The sequence below is a fragment of the Megalobrama amblycephala genome, linkage group LG14, assembly GCF_018812025.1.
Source record: "Megalobrama amblycephala isolate DHTTF-2021 linkage group LG14, ASM1881202v1, whole genome shotgun sequence".
In the NCBI taxonomy this organism is placed as follows: domain Eukaryota; kingdom Metazoa; phylum Chordata; class Actinopteri; order Cypriniformes; family Xenocyprididae; genus Megalobrama; species Megalobrama amblycephala.
The window spans coordinates 26530370-26552869 of NC_063057.1; the positions used below are offsets into that span (position 1 = coordinate 26530370).

The following is a 22500-nucleotide window of genomic DNA, read 5'->3' on the forward strand; positions in this document are numbered from 1 at the left end:
AAATCAAATAAACAGCATAATCTTGTACATTCCATAAAACAATGAAAAATTGTCTCTTTTTCCCCACAGAAAGGACATTGATTACAAACAATAGGGTTTATAACATGCACAAAGGAATTAACAGCAACTGCGCCGTGTAAAATTCTCCATTGGAGATCCCCCACCCTTTTTTCCAAAGGAGGTTTATAAAACACTCTCCAAACAGGTTTTATATTCTGATTTAAATCTAATTTATCTCTCCAAACAGTGTCTACTCTTCCATTTAAAACTTTCGAATATAAAATTTTAACACAGCTTCTGTACATTTTTTTCCCATTAGCCTCATTAATAGTTAAATCCTCTAAATTCTTCAACAATTCCCCATCTGCACCTTTAAAATCAGGAATAATATAAACTTCTGGAAAGGGATCCTTTCCATTTGGAACCACTTTTCCTTCACCAAAACTTTTAAGGAGAGATTTTTCCTCTGCCGTAAACCTCTGTTTTAAAAGATCCAGTAATTTCCCTGCTAATCTTATTGATCTAACTCCAATGCAATCAGCAACCTCCTGTGAGTTATTTAACTCAGGACCCCCAGCAGCTATTATATGACACAATTTAACTTTTTTTGCTCTACACATTGCAATTTCAAAACCACATGCAGCTTCACTTGAAACATCAAATCTAGCTCCAAAAACAGTGGGTTCTTCTAATAACCAAAATAAAGACAATCCAAAAGCCCCCCTTCTTTTCTTAAATAAACTCCATATTCTAAAGACACCTTTATAGAACGGAGTCAGTCCATTCAGATGAATTTTCCTGGAGTCCATTAAAAACAAAGCAGAGTCCAGTCCCAGACCTCCAGCTTGACTCAAAACAAATTTAGCAACACTCCTCCAAACAAGATCCTCAGGCCCAGTTAAAAATCTTTGAATAAATTGTAAGCGAAAAGTTGCTCCTCTGCTGGCTAGATGTACTAGTCCTTGTCCCCCTTCCTCCTTGGGGAGATATAGTACACTCTGCGGTACCCAGTGAAACTTAGTCCAGAAGAAATCCACAATGAGAGCTTGTAGTTTTGCAAGAAGTCCACTTGGAGGCTCAGTACATGCCAAGCGATGCCATAATGTTGAAGCCACCAAATTATTGATGACTATTACACGACCTCTAAATGACATTTTGGGCCACAGCCACTTCCACTTTTCAAGCCGTCCTTTTGTTTTTTCTAAAACACCCTCCCAATTTTTTTGTAATACTGAGTCATCTCCAAGGTATACACCCAAATATTTTAAGCCATTTTTCTTCCATTCAAGTCCAGCAGGTAAATTAGGAAGACATTTTCCTTCCCACTTCCCACATACAATAGCTTCACTCTTTGTCCAGTTTACCTTAGCTGAGGACAGTTTCCCAAAGTCATCAATTAATACTCTTAGATTATCTACCTCTTCTTGATTATTCACAATAACAATGACATCGTCTGCATAAGCAGACAACTTAATTTTAAGATCACATTGTGGTATACTCCAACCATCAATCTTTGTTCTTATTTTCACTAACAGTGGTTCAATTGCTAAAGCATACAACATGCCTGACAAAGCACATCCTTGCCTTATGCCCCTTGTGATCTTAAAAGGAGCACTCAGGCCACCATTAATTTTAAGTACACTCTCAATGTTTCTATACAACACCCCAATCATTTTAATAAAACTCGGATTGAAACCAAACTCTCTTAATGTCTGCCAGAGGTAGTTATGTTCAACCCGGTCAAAAGCCTTTTCTTGGTCCAAGGAAATGAGACCAACATTTAAACCCAATGATCTAGAAATATCTATTATGTCTCTAATTAAGTAAATATTATCGAAAATAGATCTATTAGGTACACAGTATGTCTGGTCCACATGGATGACCCAGCCAATTGCCTCTTTTAATCTAATTGCCAAGGCTTTGGATAAAATCTTAAAATCAGAACATAGGAGTGACACAGGTCGCCAGTTCTTTATGTTTTTCAGGTCACCTTTCTTCGGTAAAAGGGTAATCACTGCTCTTCTACAACTCATAGGCAGCAACCCTTCGGTCAGGCTGTCATTGAGCATCTCCAGCAGATCATCCCCTAAAACAGCCCAAAAAGATTTATAAAACTCGACAGGGATTCCATCGATCCCTGGAGCCTTCCCACACTCCATACTCTTTAGGGCATCATATAGTTCACCTTTCGTAAAAGGTTTCTCCAGTTCAGCATTTGCTCCTTCTGGAACTTTAGGTAGACCCTCATAAAAGCAACTGGCTATCTCTTCCACCTCTTTGTATTCACTCCTATACAGCTCTGAATAAAAAGATACCGCTCTTTTCCTAATTTCCTTAGGCTCTGTAATTTCTATGCCAGAATCCAAAAACAAGGAATGCATGATTCTATTTAGGCCGTTCTTTTTTTCAAGTCCAAAGAAAAACTTGGTTGGGCCATCCATTTGTGCTGCACTTTGAAACCTTGACCTTACCAGAGCACCCTGTGCCCTGATACCCAGCAAATCATCTAGAACTTTATTTTTATTTTTAAGAACTTTAATACGTTCTTGATCTCCCACAGATGCCAAAGAATTTTGTAAATCTAAAATTTCTCTCTCTAGATCTTCCAACGATTGGGAAATGTTTCTAGAATCATTGAGTGTATACAAACGGCACAGTTGCTGTATCTTTATTTTTCCATTATCCCACCATTGCTGCAGAGAATCAAAAGATGACTTCTTATTCTTAAACTTTTCCCAAAAAAAATTAAAAACATCACAAAAAGAATTATCTTGTAAAAGACCAGTATTAAAATCCTCCTCCTTCAATCAGTGGTGAACCAATAAGCACTTCTTGGTTTAACATCAAAGGAGCATATTAATGAAAATATTGCAACTTCTACAATACTGACCAAACAATGATCTGAAAAGCCTACAGGTGAAATCACACAACACTTAATTGTATTAAAGGATTGTTGATGTATTTGTAAATTCAATTGTTGTTTGTGGGGTATAAAGGAAAAGTAAGAAAAGCAATTATTGTTTGACAAAGAATGGGTTTGAAATGGTTAAAAGTAATTTCAACTTTGTAGAAATCTTAATAAACCAAGTTCTTAATTCAGTTAAAAATGTATAGTCTAAAATTATTTGGCTAGTTGGTTAATAGATAAGAAAATTCTAGTGAAATAACAATTGATTGTTTTGTAGAGGATACATTGTGTGGCTACAATGGTGCCTTAGAATAGTTCTTTACTATGAAAGTACTTGTTAAAAGTGGAAAACTTTTGTAATGACGGTACTGTGTTTATCTGAGGTGAATGTGAAAATTGTTTAGTTTGGCTGTCAGCTCAAATAATAACTGGTATTTGTCATTTCTTTTGTTTTTCCCTGTTTATGTATAAGGAATGGTAAATAAAAGACTGCCTCTGTGTTCCATTCAACAAGTGGGGAATTGCACAAGGAAAGAGTCTCCAAATATCGTACAGATCATGACCAAACAATTCTGAAAAGCCTTTCACACAACACTTAATTGTATTAAAATGATTTTAAAACAATACCACCTGTCTCAAAACACGTTGTGATTCCATATGAGGTTCTTTATGGTTTCTATCAAGGCTATCATTTTCTGTACAGTTAAAATCACCCCCAATAAATAAATACTCTTCAGGTTTGCACTTTTCTATTACATCTTTAGCTTTGTTTAAAAACAAAACCCTTTCACCTCCCAGAACCGGTGCATAAATATTTATAAATACAAATATAAAGTTTTCAAACTCAACCTGTAATTTCAACAGCTGTCCCTCAACTACATTTTCCACTTCAAAAGAAACTGGAATTATATTTTTTCTTAGTAAAATGGCTACTCCTCCACTGATATTAGTCTTATGACTCATAAACACCTCCCCTTCCCATTCTACTTTCCATTCATTTTCATTCTGCACATCAGTATGAGTCTCCTGAACAAACATGACATCAATATTTTTTTGCTTAATTAGCTCAAATAGCATTGCTCTCTTCCTATGATCCCTTGCACCATTTATATTCAAACTGCCCAGCCTTAAATTTCATTTAAAAGTTTAAAAACTCATGTTTAAATGAATAAAAAAAGAAACTGAACATAAAAAAACAAAAAATTAACAAAGAAAAAAGAAAGATTATGGCATTGCTTTTTCATCATTTAACATAGTTGATCTCAACTTCTGAACAATTTTCTTCAGCCTGTATATTTCTTGTTCAGTGAGACCCCCCAAGCTTTTCTCTTTCATTGACACTCTTGCTGCCTCTATAAACAATTCTCGATCGGGAAAGAAATCTTCTACTTGAACTCCCTTCATTCCTTTTGTACTTTGCAAAAAAGTTTTGATCTTTTCAACAGTGTATGCCTTCCTTTCAGATCTCCTAAGAGAAGCTGAGTCAACTGAGCTCACCGATTCACACTCACTCTCTGTTACCGATTCATCAGATTTACTATGATCAGATTCAACTCCACAATCCATCTTCTCTTTCAACTGTATTTCCTGAACCTGTTCTTTCCTTGCTTTTTTTCCTCTTCTCTTCCCTGTAGTTTTCCTTTTTAGTGTGGGTGTTTTAAAAAGACTGTCATCATCCGTCATTTCAATGTCTCTAGATGTTTCCACTTTCTACAAGACTACCAACAACATCATTTTCTATTTCAATTGTGTCCTGTACAAGTTTTTCCTCATTATCCTTATTCACACTTTCTTCCTGACTAGTTCCTTGTTCACTTTTTTCACCATCCTCACGTTTTTCCCCTTCCTCATTTCTGTCCCTATTCTCCTCTTGTTGTTTTTCTCTCACAACATTTTCTACTTGTCCCTCTCCATCATTATTCTGAAATTTTTCATGCTCTTCATTTTCTGGACAAGCACGAGCAAGATGTCCATTCCTGATGACACTTGAAACACTTCATTGTTTCTGATGTTACATAAATCACGTAGTCAAAGTCATCAATCTTAAACTTCAGCGCACGATTCAACTCCTGTCCGTTATTTAAAATCATGTACACTTGTCTACGAAAAGTAACAACGTGCTTAAGTTGAGCAGATTTACAATTTAAAGTAATCTTTCTAAACTGCGATACAACTTTACCATACCTTGCCAGTTCTCTTTCAATCACTTCATCTTTGATAAACGGTGGCACATTTGACAACAGAATCTTTTTTGCAGGCTTGCATTAAAGGCATTACCGCTGTATAAGCCTCATTAATGACGATTCCACTCACAACGATCTCATTAACTTTATTTACATCATCTAAGAATAAAACAATTGCACTGTTCATTCTTGATGCTGACAGAATGCTTTTGTGGCCAACAACCTGTGCAACCGCTAAAATACACTCCTCCACAGAACAGCGTTCCGCGGGAATAACTTTAATTCCATGGCCGCCGCGTTAGCTGATCAAGCGTCACACTTCCAGGCGCTGCCATCTCAATCAGCACACGCTGATCGACAGCGCCTTACTTTCTTTAAGTGTACCCAAACTCTGAAACAATTCCACCAACACAACCCAACTATAATGCAAGAACAGAAAGAATGGAAAAACTCACTCAACTCACAGGTAACCGCTCTCACTCCACACACATCCAGCTCCGCCCACTCACTCCCAGCATGCACTCAGAGAGAGAGAGAGAGAGAGAGAGCATGAGCATGTGTGTGTGTGTGTGTGTGTGAGAGAGAGAGAGAGAGAGAGCGCATGAGCATGTGTGTGTGTGTGTGTGTGTGTGTGTGTGAGAGAGAGAGAGAGAGAGACTTTGACCAACTTTAATTACAAAAATTTAAAAACAATTCTCAAACAATTATTTATCCATCACAAACATAAATAAATTACAAACACCCATAAACTCTTTTTTTTTTAGAATGTTATCGTCATATATAATTATACATAAGTTTGTAAGTTACCATCACAATCAACATTGCAAATACAGTTATTTATAGCCCACTTAAACTTGAATTCTTCAATATTCTCATTCAATCGATAATATTCAAATTCTATTCTTAACCGTGATTTCATCAAACCCTCATAAATCAGTACCACATCAGTTTGTCCCACACCACCTATTTTGCTTTTACGGGACAACCAGACAGCTAACTTTGCTTGTCCGAAGATAAAATTAAGTAGGTGATAAATCTCTCTCTTCCTGCGTTTATATTTAGGTCCATAGATATACAATTCAGGTGTGAAACCTTCACCCAAAGTCTGACACCACCCACCAAGGATTTCAAAAAGAGGCAATAATCTACTACAATTAGCAAACAAATGAAAAACTGTCTCCTGTTGTTCACAGAAAGGACAACCTATCCCTGCTAGTGGATCAAAATGTGCTCTGTATCTGTTTGTAGCTATGATACCATGCACAATGCGCCATTGCAGGTCTCCAGACCTTTTTTCAATGGGGGGCTTGTACAAGGACCTCCAGCTACCTTTCGGGGAAGAGTCAGGTCCAAAAAACTCTGTCCATTTAGACTCCTTTACAGTTTCCAGAACATGAAAATGAATAACTTTTACACACAGTATATAAGTTGCTTTTTTCCCAATATCTCTGAAATGCCCCAGTTGAGGTGTCTTAAAGGAAAGAATACCACCTTCAGTTTCTTGCCACAAGCCAGTTGCAGCTGTAATATCCAGTTCTGGGAAAGAAGAAACAGGATCTCCTTTTTTGTGTAAAAATAAAGAGTCTCTATAATCCAATGGTATACACTCATATATGTGATTCAACAGCCTCTGCACAACTCGTACTGATCTTAGGCCAAGCTTGGTAGCCAGACTCTCTGCAGAAATCCATCCATCTTCAGTCAGTAAATGTCCGATTTTTACAATACTTGCAGACCGCAAAGCATTCCTCACAGAAGTTGATTTTAGAACATCCAAATCAATTTTTGGATTAAAGATCAAGGGTTCTTCCAGTAACCACCGACTCTGTTCACCATTAAGATCTCTGCAAATTTTTAAAAGAGTCCACGCTCTCAGCATTGACTTATAGAATGATGACAGACCAGTTAGGTCCAGCTTATTAATGTCCATTAAGAACAGCTGACGATCAAAACCCATTTTTCCTGCTCTTCTCAGGAGACCACAGGCTACCCCAAACCAGCTCACGTCTTCACCATACAGGAATCTTTGAGCTGTCCGAAGTCTGAAAGCTTTAATTCTGGATCTGATGTCAATAAGTCCTTGACCTCCCTCCATCCTGGGCAGATAAAGTACTGGTGCTTTTAGCCAGTGATGCCCAGTCCAAAAAAAATCAACTAGTTGTTTTTGAATGTTCATTATCAATTCTTCTGGAGGTTCTAAAATCATCATCTTATGCCATAAAGTAGCAGCAATAAGATTATTACAGACCAAAACTCTACCCCTATAGGATAGCTGGAAGAGCAACCACTTCCATCGAGACAACCGTGCACATGTTTTCTCCACTAGTCCCTCCCAGTTCTGTTTCCTATATTCTTCAGATCCTAAAAACAGCCCTAAATATTTAAAACCTTCTCTCCCCATTTCAACTCCCCAGGAAGGATAGGACCATTATTGTCATGCCCACACCAAACAGCCACACTTTTGCCCCAATTAACTTTTGCAGAGGATGCTTTTTCGTAAGTTTCTAAACACTTTTTTACAACATTAACATCTTGATTGTCTCTTATTAAAACTGTAAGATCATCCGCATATGCAGACAATTTAATTGAATGGGAAAAATCTATTTCTCTGATTTGCAGTCCCATTAATTCTCTTCTTAATTTACAGAGCAAAGGCTCAAGAGCAATGCTATAAAGTTGCCCTGAAATAGGGCAACCTTGCCTAATACCTCTATGAAACCTTTATGGGGACACTGAGACCGCCACCTATTTTGATCAAACAAGTTGCCTCATTATAAAGCATTTTTATACATGAAATTAAATTCTCACCAAAGCCGAAAGCCTTAAGAGTCGCAAAAAGAAAACTATGATCGACTCTGTCAAAGGCCTTCTCCTGGTCCATTGACAAAAACCCCACATCAACATTGTTATAAAAAGCATAATCATAAAGATCCCGCATCAGATGTAAATTATCTGCAATAGATCTGCCCTTTACACAATATGATTGATCTCTATGAATAATTTAATGTAATACATCATTCAACCTTTTAGCAAGACACTTAGAGAGAATTTTATATTCTGAACATAAGATTGCTATAGGTCTCCAATTTTTTAGTAATGTCAGATCCCCCTTCTTTGGAAGCAATGTTAAAGTAGCACGCTGACAACTTCTTGTTAGGCATCCTTCACTTATACATTTTTGAGCAACTTCAAAAAAGTCATAACCAATAATAGTCCAAAAACATTTATAAAATTCAGCAGGAAGTCCATCAATTCCTGGTGCTCGACCTGATGAGAGTTCCATTACAGCTGAGGTCAGTTCATTAAAAGTAAATTGCGCTTCCAAAAGTTGTTTTTTTTCCATGGATAACACAGGAAGATCTTGTAAAAGTTCATATCTGCATTGATCATTTAAAGAATCAGCAGAATATAATTCAGTGTAAAAATCCACTGCAAGTTTTCGCATCCTTTCTGGATCTGAAACAAGATGTCCATTCTCATCTTTTAAAAACAACATCTTTTGTCCATGTTTAGTTTTCCGTTCTAAATTAAAAAAGAAGGAAGTAGGAGCATCTATGTCTCTTTTTGTTAGAAAGCGATTCTTTATAAGCTCTCTTTTGACTTTTTCATTAAGGATTGAATTCAAACAGTTTTTCTTTTCAGTCCACATAACCTTCAAGTTAGTAGAAGCATTTACAATCATATTCCCTTCAATACTCTTAATTTCTTGCTCCAAGTTCTCCAACGTTTTTTTTAACCACAAGTTAGAATGAGAAGAATATTGTTGGCAATACTCCTTAATAAACACTTTCCCAATCTCCCACCACTGAATAATATCATCATATCTTCCTTTCTCATTCTTCCAAACGTCCCAAAAATTATTAAAATTTTTACAAAAATGTTTGTCTTCCAACAATTTAACATTAAAATGCCAGTAAGAACTCTTATAAGTTTTTGTTATGAGACTACACTCAACTGTAATTAGTTTATGATCTGAAAAAGGCACAGGAGTAATATTTGTATTTAGGGTCCTATTCTTCATATTATGAGATAAATAAAACCTGTCTAATCGAGCCGCAAAAAAAGTGTCATTACTAAAACTCACCCAAGAATACTCTTTAACTAAAGGATTATTTTCCCTCCATACATCTGACAGATGTAGATTTTTTACCACTCTTGCAAGACAAGTGGCTGACAATGGATGTGGTTCTTCCCCATTCCTATCTATTTTGAAATCTAAAGTGCAGTTCCAGTCTCCACCAAAAACAACAAAATCTCCATCATGTTGTTGTCTTAAGAACTGTTCTAATTTAGAAAAAAGCCTTATTCTCTCAATACCTAAATTTGGAGCATAGATATTCACAAAAATAAAGTGCAAATTATGTATTTCAGCTCTAACAATCAAAAGTCTTCCAGGTTCCAATTCATTTTTCCACAAGATATTAAAATTGAGAGAAGGAGCAAAAAGTATAGCCACCCCTGCACTTAGATTATTCCCATGACTTAGAAAGTGCTCTCCCTTCCACCATAGCCCCCAATCACCTTCATTATCTAGATTACTGTGGGTTTCCTGTAAGAAAATAACATTTAACTCTTTCAAGAGAATAATCTCAGAAAGAGATGCACGTTTTTGCATGTCCCTCATCCCATTCACATTTAGTGATCCTACTCGTAAGATCTCCATCAGAAAGAGAGAGGAAAAAAAGCAACAAAAAAAAATTAAAGAAAAATTGAAACCCATCATAAATCCTTAACTTTCCCCCTCGTTAGCTGCTCTTTTCCAAACGTTTTCATTTTTTGTCTAACAGATGTGATGTGTTTCTTAAGCCGAAACCTTTTCTGTTGGGAGAGCTCAGTATAATTACTCATTTTTCGGGCCCAAGTTACTGAAGAAACAAATTTCTCGAGATCAGGAAAAAAAATCACCAACTTCTACTCTTGCTTTCCCTTTTGTTTCATCAAGAAAACTATTAATTTGTTCAACAGTGTACAAATCGTTTTCTCTTACTCTTTCCATTCTCAGACCACTGCTCATCTCTCACACTATCTTCTGTACTCTGAGATAAACCATCCATTTCATCTCCCAAGTCCTCCTCTGAACATCTAGCCTGAGTCACTAAAGAAGATTGCAACACATCCTCTATACTGCATTCATTCACCATCTTATCCGTAGCACCACAAGCACGAGCAGGATTTTCAACAGCATAACTACATCCAGGCTGATCATCACTCACGTTTTTAGAAACATATCCACTCACCTCATCTTGTTCCTTCACCTCCTCCGTTACTCTATCAATCTGCACAGTGTCTTGTCTATTCCTTGCGGTCACCTGAAGTTTTCCATTTGATTCCTCAGCAGATACGAGTGTTGGTGGCTGAGGTTCCTCAGCAGATACGAGTGTTGGTGGCTGAGGTTCCTCGCGCACTTTATGCGGACACGAGAAACGCTTGTGCCCGACATCGCCACAATCAAAACATTTCAGAGTCTCTGTGCTCGCGTATACCATGTACGAATTTTCTTCATGATTGACGCGAAAAGAAACTTCTAAGATCCGATCTTGGGAGCTTAGGAACATAAAAATTTGACGTCGAAATGACAATACATGCTTTAACGCCGTATTTTTTCACCCTAATGGTATCATTCTCATGGGACTTGCAATTTTCCCAAATCTTAGAAGTTCTTTTATGATTGCATCATTGGAAACAAACGGCGGAACATTTGAAATAGTGATTTTAGTAGCTGGGGCAGACAATGGGGAAACCGGAACAAACGCCTCTTTCACCCACAATCCGTCCACAGTCAATTGATTCACTAACGCTTCAGCGTTCAAAAATACTACGATCGCTTTGTTCATTCGCGAGCCAGAGATTATGTTATCGAACCCAACTTTTTGCCCTACCACCACCAACAAATCTTCAACTGATACACCCGCCTCTGGCACACACCTGCACCCATTACGAAGGGATAGGGAGGCCGTTCCTAACGCCGGAACGGCCGCCATACCGGCACCCAACCCGCGTTGCCTATTGACCAAACTTTTTTTTTTTTTTTTTTTTTTTTTTTTTTTCCTTGTGTTATATAAATAAAAATATAAAGCAATTAACGTAGGGGGAAAAGAAACAAAGAAAAGAAACAGAAAAAAAGAAGGGGAAAAAACCCAAAAGAGAAAGAACGCTCTCCAACGCCACCACACACGATGGACCTCAGTCACCCTCACCGGAAGAGGAAGAGAGAGAGAGAGAGAGAAAGAGAGAATTTGAATTTCAAAGATCCTTTATTACAAAATCTAAAACATTATCCAGCCAAATACCACACTAATAAACAAAAAACAAAAATGACAACACAAAATTAGCTTAAAAGGGGTGCAAAGTACAGATTATCATCAATAACCTCACACAAAGCTTCCTTAAAACACCAAATCAAATTAAAAGAAACTAGATCTTTCATGGCTTTAAAATAGTGAAAATCAATTAGAATTCTGGATTTCACAGAATTGAAAAACACAGCTTTTAAATCACAATCTAAGTTGTGTTCAATTTTTTGTTTTCTTGTATTATAAATTGCCATTTTAGCTTGACCTAATAAAAAGTTCAAAAGTTGACACTTAAATCGGTGTCTCCGCACATAATTAAAACCACAAATAAAAATTCTGATAGAAAAGGTTTCCCCAAAGCAAACAAACAAATTCTCTAAAACAGTGAACAATGGTTTTAATCTGACACATTGCATAAACATATGAAACACAGTTTCCCTTTGTGAACAAAAAAAACAACCGTGACCAACAACAGGGTTTAAAACTGAAATAAAAGAATTAACCGCAATTGCACCATGCAAAATTCTCCACTGTAAATCCCCAATTTTCCTAGCTAATGGTGACTTATAAAGAGCTCTCCATTGTGGTTTTGAACTTTCCTCCAACTGGAGGATAGTACGCCAGGGTGTATCCACCCTGTTATCTAAAAACCTTTTATTCAAGGATTTGACACAGCTTCTATACAAGGCTTTTCCAGAAGCCAGCTCAGAACCAATTAAAGTCAAATTTTCAGATGATAAAAAAACACCTTTACATTCTTCTAGATTAGGTGATAACAAAAGATTAGGAAAAGGATCTCTACAGTCTGGAGAGATTAAACCCTTTGAATAGTCCTCCAGCAGTCTGAATTCTGCTGCTATGAGTACAAGCCTCCATTTTTCAAGAAGCTTAGCCACTATGCGTTTCGAGTGAAGACCCAAATGTCCGGCTACTGAATCAACATTCTTAAAATCTGTTCCTGCTATTCTTGATAGATGTCCAAGTGTCGATACTCCAGAAGAAAGAAGAAGTCCTTCAAGTGCAGGGAGAGGTCCTTCACAAGATATGTCCATGCGTGAACCATGAATTAAGGGTTCTTGCAATAACCAGTGCAATGAGCATGTACTACTGGGTCTTTTTACTGTGAATAAAGACCAAACTTTAAAAAGGTTCCGATAAAAAACAGGTAGCTTGGAAATGTCCATCCTATTGGGATCCAACCAAAACAAAGGTTTGTCCAGGCCTAAGCCTTCAAAATTCCGTAAAATAGCAAAGGCTATAGATTTCCAATTTGAGTCCACTGATCCAGTCAAGAGTCTCTGGACAAATTGAAGCCGAAAAGCCGCTGTTCTGCTCTGCAAATGAATAAGTCCATGTCCTCCCTCTTCCTTGGGCAAATACAAGACCGCTTTTGGAACCCAGTGCAGCCTATCCCAAAAGAAGTCTATTAACATTGACTGAACCTTTAACAAAAAATCTGGTGGAGGATCCACACAAATCAAACGATGCCAGAGAGAAGATGCTACCAGGTTGTTAATTATCAATATACGCCCCCTATATGACATTTTTGGAAGCAAAAATCTCCATTTGTCAAGACGACCTTTTATTTTTTCAACAACCCCTTCAAAGTTTTTCCCCACAACCATTTCATTTCCTAAAAACACTCCAAGGTATTTAAAACCCTCCCTAGACCAGGTTAAACCATCTGGGAGATTCGGCTCTCCACTCAACCAACTTCCGACCAATATGGCTCCACATTTAGACCAATTTACCTTTGTAGAAGAAACAACATTAAAATCTTTTAATAATTTTAGTAACAAATTTACATCTCTCTGGCAACTAATTAAAATAACAACGTCATCAGCATATGCTGATAATTTAAACACTTTTGGACAATTAGCAATATACAAACCATACAAATCAGTTCTTAATTTATTTAAAAGAGGTTCTATTGATAAAGCATAGAGCATGCCAGACAAGGCACAACCCTGTCTAACCCCTCTAGAAACCTTAAAAGGAGCACATAAGTCACCATTAACTTTCAATATACTCTCAACATCACTGTACAAAACCTTTATCATAGAGATAAAATCAGGGCAAAAACCAAAAGCTGCCAAGACATCCCATAAATAGTTGTGCTCAACTCGATCGAAAGCTTTTTCTTGATCTAATGACACCAGGCCAAAATCTATGTTGAGACTCTTACCAATGTCCAAAACATCTCTAATGAAAGATATATTATCAAAAATTCGTCTACCCGGCACACAATATGTCTGGTCAGGATGGATCACCTGCTCCAATACTTCTCCCAATCTATTAGCTAGAGCCGTAGAGAGCAATTTATAATCACTGCACAGCAAACTCACAGGTCTCCAGTTTTTTATGTCATTCAGGTCTCCCTTTTTTGGTAACAAAGTGAGGACTGCTCTTCGGCAGCTTATGGGTAATTGCCCACTGGCTAGGCTTTCCCCAAGTACCTCCAACAGATCTGGACCAACTTCTGGCCAAAAGGACTTGTAGAAGTCAGCTGGTAGCCCATCGACTCCAGGCGCTTTGCCACACTCCATACCTTGGAGAGCTTTCTCCAACTCATCCAAGGTTAAGGCTTTGCTGAGTTCAGCATTAGCCTCTTTGGATAGCTGAGGTAGATTCTCAAGGAAGAGATTAACAGCAGTTTGTTGTGTGAGTTCACTTTTGTACAGCTCTTTATAAAAACCAACTGCTCTTCTTCGAATGTCAGAAGGATCTGACAATAAGACTCCAGCATCTGAGCGTAAGGCATGAATAAACCTTCTTTGCCCATTTTTCTTCTCCAAATTAAAGAAAAATTTTGAGGGTGCATCCATTAACTCCACGCTCTGAAAGCGAGACCTGACCAGAGCTCCTTGTGTAACTGTGTCCAGCAATTCAGCTAGTAAATTTTTCTTTTTATTAAAAGTTTCATAAAGGGTCAAATTTCCTGTACTATCAGCAAGCCTCTGAAGCTCTACTAGATCTTTCTCTATTGTTTTCAGGGAATAGGTTATGTCTCTTGTGACGTTGCGAGTATATTGTTGACACAACTGTTTAATCTGTACTTTTACAAAGTCCCACCACTGCCGTAAAGACTGAAAAGAAGACTTCAAAGTTCTAAAATTGTTCCAAAATTCTTTAAACACATCCTTAAAATGTTTATCACATAATAAAGTGTTATTAAAATGCCAGTAGGCACTTTTTGGCTTAATGGAGCTCAAAGACACAACACATCTTATCAAGCTGTGATCAGAAAAGCTTACTGGAACAATTGAACAGCTTCTAAAAAAACTAAGCTGGTGTTTGAAACCATAGAATCTATCCAACCTCGCTAATGAAATTGAGTTGTCATAAGCATGGGCCCATGTATATTGCCTCTGATTACCATTAAAAATCCTCCAAATGTCAACAATCTCATGCGACTTTAATAACTGAATGAGTCGCTTTCGTGAAGGTTCGTGTGGTTCAATGTGATTTCTATCGAAGATATGTTCAGTGCAATTAAAATCCCCACCTAGGAATAATAAATCCTCTGAACTACAATTACCTAAAACATTACTCAGAGTATCTAGAAAGATCATTCGCTCCAATGCATTATTTGGGACATACACACAGATGAAAATAAAGGAGTGATTTTCAAACTGAGCTATAACTTTTAAAAGTCTCCCTTTTATAATTTCCTCTACCTGATAAGAGCAAGGAATGAAGTTCTTAGAAAATAAAATAGCAACTCCACCGCTGGTTGTGGTCAAATGACTTAAAATAGATAAGCCATCGAATTCTCTTGCCCAATCAGAAGTATTTAGAATATCACTGTGTGTTTCTTGAGCAAAAAGAACATCTATTCTCTTCTGTTTAATTATCTCAAATAACTGAAACCTTTTCCTAATATCTCTTGCCCCATTCACATTTAGAGAAGCAACAGAAAATTCCCCCATAAAGGAAAAAAGAAAAAAACATAGCAAGTACAGCCGAAGGAAAAAAATCCCAGAGAGATGATAATTAAGCATTATCATTGCTACTACTGAGTCCTGTTTGAGCATTAAGTTTAGCAAGAATTTTCTTTAGTCGATAGACTTCCTGATTAGTAAAACTTCCATCACCCCTAAAAGCCTTTGCTTTTTCAATAAATTGTGCCACATCAGGAAAATATTCTTCAACTCGCACTTTTCTCGCATTTTTTGTTACTTTGAGAAAAGACTTTATATCGTCCACTGTATAAAGCCGGCTGGAAAAACCACTCTGAGGTAAACTACATGAAACACTACATTCAGAGAAATCGCTTTCACTTTCTGTATCAGTCTGACTCAAGTCACAATTATCCATTCTTTTAGCCTGTTTGCCAATATGATGTTGCTTTAACCTTCTCTTTTGAGGCGTTTTAAAAGCACAATCATCTAAATCCATAACGGAACACTGATTCTGCTCTATATTGTCTGAAAGAGGTTGTTCAATAGCTACAGCAGGGCCGTCACCGTTCCGCGACTCGTTCTCCTGGCCCGCTGACTGAACGCTCACTGCGGATGATTTATCTTTCTCCGCAAAAGCGGCAACAACACTCTCCTCTTCAATGGGCTTATCTGTCGGCAAAACTCCTACTACTCTTTCAGTATCTGCTATTGGTACCAAATTTTGAACTGAGCTCGTTCCAGGCGCCTCAACAACAATAGGCAGAGCAGTAGTAGCATTTTGCATATCTTCAACGCGGGCGTCGTCATTCTTCTCACCGTCAGCCGGTGGATGACTATTAGCAGGATTATTCAGTTTGGCCGGACAAGCGCGGATAAGATGCCCTGTCTCGCCACAACCAAAACATCTCATACCATTTGTTGTAACAAAAATGACATAATTGAACTCGTCATGACGAAAGTTTAAAGACAGATCTAAATCATCAAGGTTATCTTGTAGAATCATATAGACGTAACGCCTAAATGACACAACATGCTTCAAAAGTGGGGACTTACATCCAATTGGAATCATCTTAATCGGGGAAACTATTTTTCCATAGCGAGAAAGCATTTTGGTCAAAACTTCATTTGAAATGAAAGGTGGTACATTTGATAGAATTACCTTCTTCGAGGGGGTGGAAAGAGGGAGAACCGGAGTAAAAATGTCATTAATCACTATCCCACTTTCTACCAACAGGTTCGCTAAATCAATTGTCTTCAAAAACACAACAATAGCGCTGTTCATACGAGACGCGGATATAATATTCTCAGGCCCAATCACTTCTCCAATAGCCAGGCTACATTCCTCTACACTTATAGCTGAGTCTACCTTAACACCATGGCGGCGCGTCAGAAAATCAAAACTCGCGCTGTCTGAGGCAGCCATGCCCCCCAAACAAAACCGAGGGCAAAGCCCTGGTATACTATACCCTCCTTGTCAACCCCCAAGAAACTAATACGGGAAAAAAAAAGATAGAAAAGAAAGAAAATATGAAACACTCGTACCTGACACACCACACCAGTCAAACGCTCACACTCAAAGCTCCGCCCACTCACTCAGCACATGCGCACAGAGAGAGAGAGAGAGAGAGAGAGAAAGAGAGTGTTACCGTGGTTACGATGGCAGTTGGCAGCAAAAATATCAGCTCCTGATATCAGCATAATTTTGCCAGAGAATGTATGATTTTTATGACTCAAACTGTAATTAATTAATTGGATACTTAATTGTGAACAATAGAGGCAGAAGATTTTAAAGGTAAGACCTCTAAAAAGATTTATTTTTCTATCATCACCTAAAACTGGATATAAACTCAACATATCAAGCTAACTGCTAGCCAAGCTAACATTCCGTGGCAGTTAATTCAGTTGAGAACAACATGGGCCTACCTAAAGCAGAGGCATTTTTCAAAAATGAAGAGGAGTTGGAGGTAATATATCCAACAGAAGTTAAATCTGCCAAAGATAAGAAAAAGATGAAAGAAATTATCCTGAGAGAGAACCCAGAGATACTGCTGTCTGACTACACTGGACCAGAAGACAACAGAGTCCGGTGTAACCTGCTCTTCTTCACTGAACACCCATCAGTCTGGCACACCATCCTCTGCTCTGCCATGACATGCAGAAGAAAAGGAGGCATCAGCAAAGGCAGACAACTCACTCTAGAAGGAGAAAATGACACAAAGCTGACTGTGAACCTTTATCATAATGGTACAGTCATGGCCCAGGGACCAGAAACCAGCCTTAATGAATTCCAGAGGAACTTTAAAAACCTTAAACTGGAAGTTCAGAAGATTAAGAAAGATCCTGAAGTAAAGAGAAACACAGAGGATGGACTCTGCAACACAATAGGTACCAACATAAACCCCAGTTCAAGAACTCCTATAACAGACAGACACATCAGCACTCCTGCATCTCCCAAGATAAAGGCCTTGAAAGACAACATCGCTGAGCTGGAGCAGGACTTCTTCCTGTTTAAAGAGGAAACTACCAACAACCTCCACCAGCTCCTGAACCTGAACAGCCACCACAGCATTCAACAACTTCAACAGCTCTGCTCCGCTGTCAGACAACTGGAGGAGGACAATCAAGAGCTGCGCCAGGAGCTGAGGAGGGTGAGAGAGGAACTGGTTATAAGAGAACAACACAGCCACACTCTGGAGAGACTGCTGGAGGAGACCAGGAACCAGCTACACACAAAACAACATCAGCAGTGTGTCAGCACACAAACACACAGCACCTCCTCTCCTGAAAGAGTCCCAAACTCAACTCAACATCAGAAGAGAGTCAGCACACAACCTCAGAGCTCCTTCACTCCTGCAACTCGTCAGTCTCCTCAAGCCCCTCAGAGCCTCAAGAGGAAAGAGAACAGCAACACCACACAGAGTCACCCACCACGAACAACAACAACAACATCACCCATGAGCACCAGCAGAGAACAGAAGAGTAAAGACAACATCGTCATCCTCTGTGACTCCAACGGCCACCATCTTGACCCCAGACGACTGTTTCCGGGGAGATCTGTGAAAAAGTTCTGGTGTCCCACCTCACACTCTGCTCTGAGACTGCTGCAAGAGGGTGTTCTGGGTGTACCGTCACACATCATTCTTCACACCGGAACAAACGACCTCAGTGCTAGAAGGGTGGACGTCACTAAAGCCCTGTCCAACGTGGTGAAAACAGCCAGCAGGATCTACCCCAGAGCCAAGGTCATCATCTCAACCCTTCTACCTCGCAGAGACGTGCCACACAGGATCATCAGCACAATCAATGCGGAGATAGCTAGAGTCTGCGCTCCAATGCCGAATGTCCACATAGCCGACCATCAGCGCATCACCCACAAGCATCTGTACGACCACATCCACATCCATCAAGAGGGCATGAGACTGTTTGCAAAAACCATCAAGGAGTCAGCCCTGAAAAGCCCCCAGAAAACACATCCTGACCGCGAAGAGAGGGTCAGTCAGACAGACAGCTACGCCGCTGTAGTGGCCGGACGAGGTAGAACAGACACCAGTGACCTGGTCCAGATAAAACACATGCTAAAAATGATATGTGACAACCTGTTAGCTTAAGGAATCACAGTATGTCTGTAGTCAAGTATGATCATTATTTCTTAATGATTTCATTATTTCTTTTTATTAGTTTATTTTTAAATGTAACATTTGTAAAATTAATTCACTCACTATATTTCTGTATACCTTTTATATTACTTTTTTAATTGATTAATCTATATTTTAAAACATGATTTGGTCATAAATTCATACATTGTTCCGGTAAATACAATATTTTTCAATGTCATCGTTTAAAATAACATGTTATAATATTCAAGGGATGTTCTCTTCAGCTTTTGGAGAGAAAATGACTAACCCTGATTTTGTCAATACTGTGTATAGTTCAGATATAATTATTTTACTTGAGACATGGAGTCGTTTAGACTCCAAAACCCGCACTCCTTTAAACTACAGAGAGCTACGAATACCCTCAATCAAAAAGCCTAATGTTAAAAATGGAAGAGATTCAGGAGGAATCATAGTTTGGTTCAAAGACCATCTGTGGCATTATATTCAACCTGTGAAAAAAGGGAAAACACATATTTGGATAAAACTTAAAAAAGAGCTTTTGTGTTTAGACGAGGACCTGTACCTGTGTGCCACATATATCCCCCCATATGAGTCACCTTATTATAATGATGACATCTTCTCAACCCTACAGTCAGAGATCATTTACTTTCAGTCTCTAGGATCAGTTCTGTTAATGGGGGATCTGAATGCTAGAACGGGGAAGGAAGTGGACTACATCAGCTCTGATGGAGACAAATATATAAACGGTCCACTTAATCATCAACAAAAACGATATACTAAAACACGTCAGAATTATGACAACACAATAAACAGACATGGAAAACAAGTCCTGCAACTCTGCAAAAGCCTGGGTCTTTATATAGTTAACGGCAGAACAAAGGGTGATTCTCTGGGTCGATTTACCTACTGCTCACATTTAGGCAGCAGCACGGTAGATTACGCCATCACAGATATAGACCAAAATAAAATCAATTATTTCACAGTGATGCCACAGCTACCGTTATCAGACCACAGTCACACGGTCCTCAGTCTGAACAGGTCAGTGAATCTTCTGCCATCTTCAGATCAGAAGGTTAAACTGTATCCACTCCCCCCCAAATTTATATGGAGTAAAGACAGTCCTGCCCAGTATGAAGCTGCGCTCCAAAGCACTAATGTTCAGAACATGATAGACTTATTTCTATTGACTTCTTTTAGTGAAGAGAAGACGACAACCAATTTAGCAACTGAACAGTTAACAAAAATCTTCTCTACAGTGGCCAAAAAAGCCCTGAGAAAAAGAAAGAATTATAGAAGCAAAAAAGAAATGGCTAATGCTGGTTGGTTTGATAAAGAATGCCAAAAAGTAAGAAAAGAATTACGTTCATTATCAAACAAAAAACACAGAGACCCAGCAAACCAACAAATACGAGCCACATATCAAGAAACGATTAAAACGTACAAGTCATTATTAATACAGAAAAAAGCTGATCACACGAAAATAAAACTAAACAAGATTGAGGAGGCAGTACATCAAAATTGTTTTTGGGAATTATGGAACAATTTAGACAAATCCAAAAAAGCCAAACACCTTCCCATCTATGACCCTAAAATCTGGACCGAACATTTTGGAAATCTTTATTCACCAAACCAACCAACCCTTAGCCAAAAACATCTGACCTCCCAACTACATAACCTGGAACGCACTATAAAAGACCAGCTAAATAATTTAGACCAGCCCATAGCATTAAATGAACTGAGAGACAAGATGAAATCCCTAAAAAACAAAAAATCCTGTGGCGTGGATGGAATATCTAATGAGATGCTGAAACACAGCAGCCCCAAACTGAAAGATGCCATTCTAAAATTGTTCAACCTGTTATTAAAATCAGGAAAATTTCCTGAAATATGGAAAGAAAATTTGATAACTCCAATTTTTAAACAAGGTGAGAAGTACGACCCAAATAATTACAGAGGCATCACAGTGAGCAGTAACCTCGGAAAACTATTCTGTTCCATTATTAATGACAGATTAGTTCAGTTCATTCAAGAACACAAAATTTTAAAGAATTGTCAAATTGGATTTATGCCCAATCAGAGAACATCAAACCACATTTACACACTTCACACACTAATTCAAAAATATGTTCATCAAAAAAAACAAGGAAAAATATTCGGCTGCTTCATTGATTTTAAAAAAGCCTTTGATTCTTTATGGCATGATGGGCTTTTTCTAAAACTTATCCAAAGTGGAATAGGAGGAAGGACATATGATATCATAAAGGACATTTACAACGGGAACAAATGCTGTGTCAAGATCAATGACAAACGAACTGATTATTTCAGTCAAAATAAAGGGGTCCGTCAAGGCTGCAGCCTCAGCCCGACTCTCTTTAATATATATATCAATGAGTTGGCATCAGCACTTGAGAAGTCCTCCTGTCCTGGTCTGACCCTCGAGGGCAGAGAAATCAAATGCCTCCTGTACGCCGACGACCTTCTGCTGCTGTCACCTCATGAAGAAGGACTGCATGAAAGCCTCTCAATTCTAGAGAAGTACAGTAGCGACTGGGCCTTACCAATTAACATGGACAAATCCAAAATCATGATCTTCCAAAAAAAACCTCGCCTTACTGACAAAAAATATAATTTTACAATCGGGGGAACACTTCTCAATCATGTCACATATTATAATTATTTGGGTCTCACAATCTCAGCTTCTGGACAATTTGAAATGGCAATGAAAGATCTGACCGATAAGGCACGCAGGGCTTATTACAATATAAGAAAATCATTGTTCAAATTCAACCCACCCATAAAACTGTGGATGAAAATTTTTGATGCCATCATCAAGCCCATTCTTTTGTACGGCTGTGAAATCTGGGGCCCCAAATTTAAATTAAACTATGAATCGTGGGACAAAAATCCTATTGAAATTTTCCACCTCGAATTCTGCAAAAATATCCTGGGTCTCCACAGAAATGCCCCTAGTCTGGGTTGCAGGGCAGAACTGGGCAGATTCCCTCTCTTATCTGAAATCCAGAAGAGAGCAGCGAAGTTCTGGTTTCATCTGTCAGACTCACAGGCAGATGCCTACCATCACTGTGCTCTTTCATACAGGGCAGGACACCCAGAGAATGACCCCTTGCACTATTTAGTAGAAACACACCAACTAAATTCAAAAATTCAATTCAAACTCTCAAAAATTAAAGAAATAGGTCAAAGAACCCAGGAAAAATACACCCATGATTGGCAGATCAAAGCAGCACAAATAAACAAATTAAAATGCTTTCACAAAATAAAGACAGAGTATCAATTGGCACCTTACTTAATAAAAATTAAAGAATATCGTCAGAGAAAGCTCCTGGCGAAGTATCGTCTGAGCGACCACAGCCTGTATATAGAGACGGGCCGACACAAACAGAGCTGGAGAGCCAAAGAGCTCAGACTCTGTTCAAACTGCTCCGATGGAGTCGTGGAAGATGAACTACATTTCCTTACACAGTGCAGCAAATATAATAATATTAGAGAAACATATTTCACCCAAATTGGTCAAATTCTACCTGAATTCCAACAAGCAAGCCACATTGAGAAACTTTGTTATATTTTAGGAGAGAA

General features: G+C 38.3%; 1 protein-coding gene across 1 annotated transcript in view; it reads right to left on the reverse strand.

Moving 5' to 3' along the window:
- Positions 1 to 22500, reverse strand: part of LOC125246354 (BEN domain-containing protein 6-like) — a 24811-nt gene that overhangs the window by 621 nt on the left and 1690 nt on the right. The window lies entirely within an intron of this gene.